The sequence below is a fragment of the Apium graveolens genome, chromosome 9 (genome assembly GCF_009905375.1).
Source record: "Apium graveolens cultivar Ventura chromosome 9, ASM990537v1, whole genome shotgun sequence".
NCBI lineage: Eukaryota > Viridiplantae > Streptophyta > Magnoliopsida > Apiales > Apiaceae > Apium > Apium graveolens.
Genome location: NC_133655.1, coordinates 34,860,902 through 34,868,071, shown reverse-complemented (window position 1 = coordinate 34,868,071; position 7,170 = coordinate 34,860,902). Strand labels below are relative to the sequence as shown.

At 35.6% G+C, this 7,170-nt stretch overlaps 1 non-coding gene across 1 annotated transcript; it reads left to right on the top strand.

Annotated features, from left to right (window-relative positions):
* Positions 1-227: 227 nt before the first annotated feature.
* On the top strand, positions 228-334 carry LOC141687964 (small nucleolar RNA R71). The gene has a single exon (XR_012561438.1). It is a non-coding gene; the product is annotated as a small nucleolar RNA R71 (small nucleolar RNA).
* The last annotated feature ends 6,836 nt before the right edge of the window (positions 335-7,170 follow it).

Here is a 7,170-nt window from a genome sequence, read left to right as displayed (position 1 = left end):
GGGCTGCAATAGCGGTGGCTACATCAACTTCCAGAATACCTGCGACCTTGCCTGACGTCATCCTCTGAGTTGGGTTTTGATGCTCATTTGCAGCCATTGTCTCTATAAGATTATACGCCTCAGTATAGCTTTTAGCCCATAAGGCTCCTCCAGCTGCTGCATCGAGCATGGGCCGAGATTGGGCCCCCAAACCATTATAAAAACCAGTGATTACCATCCAATCCGGCATTCCATGATGTGGACATTTTCTCAATATTTCCTTGTAGCGTTCCCAAGCCTCGCACATAGATTCTGTAGGTTGTTGCACAAACTGAGTAAGAGCACTCCTCATAGCAGCAGTCTTTGCCATTGGATAAAACTTCACAAGAAACTTTTGCGCAAGATCTTGCCACATAGTGATGGACCCAGCTGGTTCAGAATGTAACCAGTCTTTAGCCTTATCCCTCAGTGAGAATGGGAAAAGCCTCAACTTGATAGCCTCATCAGTCACGCCATTATACTTAAAAGTGCTACAGATCTCGACAAAATTTCTTATGTGCATGTTGGGGTCTTCAGTTGCCGCTCCTCCAAAAGAAACAGAATTCTGCACCATCTGAATAGTGCCCGGCTTGATTTCAAAGGTGTTAGCTTGAATAGCCGGATGAAGGATGCTTGACTGAATATCATCAATTTTAGGCCGAGAAAAATCCATAAGAGCTGGATCAGCTTGAACAATACGATCTCCCATGTTTACTGGTTCCTTCTGCTCAGCGCCTGAATCTGAATCCTCAAAATCTAACTTCTCCGGAATATCAAGAACTTCGTTTGTCTCCTCAGTTGTATCTAAAGTCCTCTTGCGAGCACGAGAACGAGTTTGCATAAACGCTTGCTAAAGTAACTGAAACACAACCGAAAAGAGTAAGTAACTACTACGTCCTAATCACTGAGTCCTAATGACCAATGATGGTAAGTACATAAACTAAACAAATACGCCGAGTCCCCGGCAGCGGCGCCAAAAACTTGTTAGGGCAAAAACACGCACTAATATTCACGCAAGTATACGCGTTCGCAAGTAATATAGAATACTTTCTAGTTCGTTCCCTCAGAGACTCAGACTAAATTATTGTCTAATTAAACTCACTCACCAATGTATGATTACTTCTCAATGTTAAGATAATAACACTTAAAATTGTTGATCAAATATTAACTATAATTAACTACTTAATTAACCACTTAACTAACACTTCAAATTATCAATAATAAAACACTCATGAGATCACAACTTCATTATTACTTCCTTCTATAGCCATTGTTATTACATTTAGCATGTGACAGTGATGACATTAATCGAATAACACGAAACTGATAAAAGCCAACTTTCATTATACTAATACCATTCTACCAAGCATCCACAATTAAGATAGAAGTTGAATAGTCATCAATTATGTTGAGTTCCTATATGTCTACAGAAATTGACAACACAACGATTTAAGCACAAGTTATTCCTTTTGATTACATAGGGCAAATAAAACTGTTAGAGTTACCCACTAATCATGCACAACGTACATGAACCTATGCTAGCATGGCAAGTTCTAAATCTCAAGATCCACCGTCGCTTCACAAGAGATTAACACCCTATCTTATATGTTCGCGACGCACATAAGACGAATACGCGCAACCAATACTAGATATCATGCAATCATCACACACTAAAGTATTAAACAATTAACTAAAGAATTCCATAATAAATACGTTGTAACCCCATGATCACGATTAGCCCATAATAGAACTCATCGCCATCATAGGTTCGTATGAAATCATGATAAACAAACACAAGAAAATAATAACTAAACTAATTATATTAAAACAGAGTACGTCACAAGAGTAAATAAGTCAAAGCAAGAAAACTAGCATCCAACGTTACAACGAAACAAGAATCACAAGAGTATATGCTTCCTCTACGTTGCGGTGTGCTAAATCGGTCTTCTTCCTTATCTCCTTCGCTTCTTGCGTAAAACACAATCTAAAACATAATCTCCTTAATACTCTCTATGAAAACGTATCAAATCTACCTATATAATAGTCCCATAAAACTCAGATTACATAGAAGTTGGAAGCCACACAGAAGTAGAAGTCTAAAATAATTCAGCTTTTTCCCCGACCTTGTGCGGCCGCTCAGCATTTCTGCGCGGGCGCGCAGGCTGCTGCGCGGCCGCTCAGCATTGCTGCGCGGGCGCGCAGGACCCTACTGGAAAAATTCCAAGCTTGCTCCGTTTCTTCGCCGTAATCTGCCCATTCCTTTCCTCTCGCAATGGTGAACACATGCCAAGGCTTATTCTTGATGATTCCTCCCCCGAAATGCAACTAATACCCTGAAATGCATAAACACTAGAAAAACACATTAAATACACAAAATACTTGATTTCAAGACACCAATTTAAGCCATTTTAAGACGTTCTAAGTGGTATAAAATGCCACTTATCATACAACAGTGTTCACCACAGCTGAGTTCCAAAACTCATTGAGCACGTCCAGGTACAGGAGGTACAGGTGAGAATTAGCAGTCAAGGTACCTACAAGATAAGACTCAGACAAAAACTTAACAAAGCTCTTGAAGCTATCATGAGCTTGGTTAGCATCAGTGGAAGCTAGGTAGTTGGTATCGTCATTTGGGATAACAGCTCTAACATGGTTTACATCCATTGTAAGTGTATAAATTTGAGTGGGTAAGAAATTTGAAAGAGAAAGAACTTGAAATGAGTGAAAGCAGTTAGGATTGGAAAAATCTAGGTCAATTGAGATCTCTAAAGCATAAAGAGGGGTTATGTCGAGATGTCTGGGTATTTATAGAAAAAGGGAAGTGACTAGTCGAGAAATAGAAATAAACGGTTGATATTTACTTATCGAGAAGTCACGTGAATTTGTAAACTCATATCGAGATGTCACTTTCCTGACTCTTATCGAGACATAGATAGTGACTTATCGAGATGATACACAAATATCCAATTTTAATTTATATTGAATAAATCAACATAAAATTAGAATTAATTTTGTATAAAAAGTATTTTACTAAAATAATCTATTTAATTAAATTATTTTAGTTCAGAGTTATCAAGAAGTCTAAAATTTATACTTGTAGAGAACTCTATGTATATATACATTTCGAGAACTCTACAATACTTGTCGAGAAGTCATAAAGATGCTTGTCAAGAAGTCCATCGAGAAGTCATGGAAAAGACTTATCGAGAACTCTTGTCAAGAAGTCTCAGAATGACTTTTCGAGAAGTCTCAGAATGACTTTTCGAGAAGTCATTTAGACTTATCGAGAACTCAGTTCTCTACATACTTTTATTTTATCTCAGTTCTGTCTTATATCAGTTTTGTATATTAAAAATATGATCCAATAATAAGACAGTTTTTCTCAAAATTTGAAAAATTCCAAGTTAATTTTGAATTTAAAAAAATAAATATACAGAGAATCCTAAAATATTTATAGATCATATTTCAGTTAATTTTCTAATTAAATTAAATTAATTTTGATTTATCAGAAATTAATCTGCTGCAACATATTAGCTGATTTCTTGCCTTTAGGATGAAGAATTTAACATTTCAATTTCACTAACAAGTTTAGTGAAAGTTGCTTCATCCAAAAGTTTAGTGAAAATGTCAGCTAATTATTTTTCTGCTGGAACAAAAATAAGCTTAATAGTACCATTTGCAACATGTTCTCTAATAAAATGGTACTTTACATCAATGTGTTTAGTTCGAGAATGATTAACTGGATTATCAATAATAGATATGACACTAGTATTGTCACACATGATTGGAATTTTGTGTAACGCTAGGCCATAGTCCATTAATTGATTTCTAATCCAAAGCACTTGAGCACAACAACTTCCTGTAGCTATATATTCAGCCTCAGCTGTAGAAGTTGACATAGATTGCTGTTTCTTACTGTACCAAGATACAAGTCTTTGACCAAGAAATTAACAGATCCCACTAATACTCTTCATGTCAACCCTACATCCAGCAAAATCTGCAAATCCAACAGCTTTAAAACCAGTTCCCTTAGGATACTACAATCCCAAGATTGTTGTTCCCTTCAAATCTTTGAAAATTCACTTTACTGCCATCAATTGTGATTCTTTTGAATTTGCTTGAAACCTAACACACAGATGTGTTGCAAATATGATGTATGTTTAGTAGCAGTTAAGTTTAGCAAAGATCCAATCATTCCTCTATAGCCAAATATATCTACACTTTTTCCTTTCTTATCTTCAATCAACTTGGTAGCTGTAGATTGTTGTGCAAGACATGCCTGTACCATAACAAGACTAAGTCAAATTGACAACCCTAAGTAAGTTGTATTGTAATCTATATTTTGTATTTTGTATTGTAATATTTAAGTCTATAAAAATGAGCAGAGTAGAGTCTTTTTCTGTAAACAGTATCAAGCCTAAGAATTTTATCTGGAAGAAGATCATGCCTTAGAAGAATTATGAAGAATCTTGGATTTGAATAAATATGTTTTGAGAAAAATATTCTAAGTCAAGATCTATACAAGTCACAGATTAAGGATTATGGAGAAGTCATTCGAGAACTCCAGAATGACTTATCGAGAAGTCAGGAAAAGCTACTAGAGAACTCAGAGATATGGACAAGCTAATTTGAAGACATGAAGAATGGAGATGTCGACAAGTCATTTCTTCACTAGAGAACTCTGAGTTATCGATAAGCCAATTTGTCACTAGAGAACTTAGAGTTATCGATAAGCCAATTTGTCACAGAAAACTCAGAGTTATCGATAAGCCAAGTTGTCACTAGAGAACTCTGAGTTATCGATAAGTAAAGGTGAAGACACGAAGATGAGAGATCTCGACAAGCCAAATTCTCTTATAGAGAACTCAGAGAATTCGATAAGTCAAAACAACTATAGAGTGATTAGAGATCTCGATAAGCCAACATACTTATCAAGATGTCAAGTTCTCTATATACCAAACTGGAGATCTCGAGGTAAAACTCAAATTAGAAAGTGCAGATGAGTTCAATATCCAAGATTATCAATCAACAAACAATCTAATCAGTTGGATTGACAAGTCTACAAAAGCAGCTTGAAGAGTACATTATCAAATTCCAAGATTAACTTGCAAAGTAAAGTCACAGGCGTGCAAGATTAGTAAAGATACACTAAGCCAGAAATATAAAGATTTGATTATCCAAAAATAAGGTTTAATACATGCTAATGCATGATGTGTAATAACTAGTGTTTACTGTTCTATAAAGTAAACACTGGATGTTTTGTTAGATGTAACAATTTTATATAAGAAAATCTTGTATTCTCTCAAGGAAGAAGCTAAGCTCTTTATCAACAAAGAGCCTAGGAATTTTGTAGCAAAATATTCTTAATTTTAATATAAAATTAAGTGAATTTTGAAAGATTTGTGTTCACTATTTTATCTGTCTAAATTCAATACCAACACATTCAAATACATGATTTTAATTTACTTTATTCATCACTATAAAGATTTCAAGAAAAGCAGAAAAACATAAAAATACATTCAACCCCCTCTGCGTGTGATTCATTATCTAACAAGTGGTATCAGAGAAAAATCTGAAAGTAAACAGATTCAAGATCTTGGAAGAATGAATACACAGAAAATCAGTAGCATCAAAATCCCTACTTTTGATAAGACTAACTACACTCTTTGGAAGAAGAAAATATTGTTGTTTATCAGGATGGCCAATCCATTTTATATTCAGATTCTCAAGAATGGGCCTTTCACTCATATGGTAAGAGTTGAGGAATCTATAGATGGAGATATGGTCATTCCATCTCATTATGCTCCTAAAGATCCTTCAGAGTACACTGAGCCTGAGAAAGAAAAAGTCTCCTTAGACAGTGGCTTGCATCCGATTTTGATAGAGTCACTTGACAATGTAATGTACAATAACATTGTCAACTGTGATACTGCTAAACAGATCTGGGAGAAGATTAAAATACTTTTTGAAGGAACAGAGGAAGTTACATCAAATCAAAGAAGAATACTGATTTCACAGTATGAGGGTTTCATGGCTAAGCTAAAGGAAAGTATTACTGATATGTTTGAAAGGTTTAACAAGCTGATTAATGACTTGCAGCTGCATGATAAATGTTATGAAGCTGAAGAAGTGAACTTGAAGTTTTTGCTCACACTCCCTGATCATTTGGAACAGAAAATTTCAGCAATCAGAGAAGAGAGAGACTTGAGCAGAATAACTGTGGCGCCCCAAAATCCGGGGTCAGGAATCTCGGAGGCCATGCCATCTAAACCATTATAAACCACATACATCACATCACAATATATATATACTCGTACTTTATGACCTCACACTTATCACACACATACATACACTTATATGTTATTGTCTTGGAAATGAACCATTCATTACTAGAGTAAATCAAACCACAAAGTGATAATTATTACAACCCAAAAGTAATTAAGTCTTACTGGGGAGTAACCTTTAAGTAAGGCTAGTCCGTCGGCCAAATATACGTTTTTTAATTATTACCTTACATAAGTCATACTTATAAATAAGCCGAACTAAAAACAACTGGAAACCAATCCAGCTTATTCGGACTACCTGTGGCACAACACCAAACAACCTACGAAATAGCTGAAAATTTCCTACCCATTTCCTGGCCGTGGTTCTCATGGTAGGCATCTTGATTCACTGTTGTGTTGTGTCAATTTAAGAAGACAAGTGTGAGCTATGATGCCCATCATAATAATGTATAGTATGAAAATGACTATATGATAAACTTACGTAAAACATCATATATGATAATTATGTTTTTTTTGAAAATAATTTTCCTTGGTGATACACACCTTCTTATGAAAACAATTCTTTAGTGGATTTTATTATCCTGCAAATACCTTAATAGTAAACCCAACACCAAGGCTTGGGTTACGGTATTGCATCACAATTCCAATTGGAAGAATATGACACTTGTTGGAGCCACCGCATACAATGATCAGTTGTACTATGATAATAGTAACCTTTTCTACTAGTAGAAGGATGACACCTTCGTATCCCGGTTATCACCCTTGCCGCATACGGGCTATGTGTCCTCATTTTGGGTATACACACACTTCGCAGGTCCTTAGGTACGTATAGTACCGTCTCCTACGGTACCGGTAGTTTATCCAATAC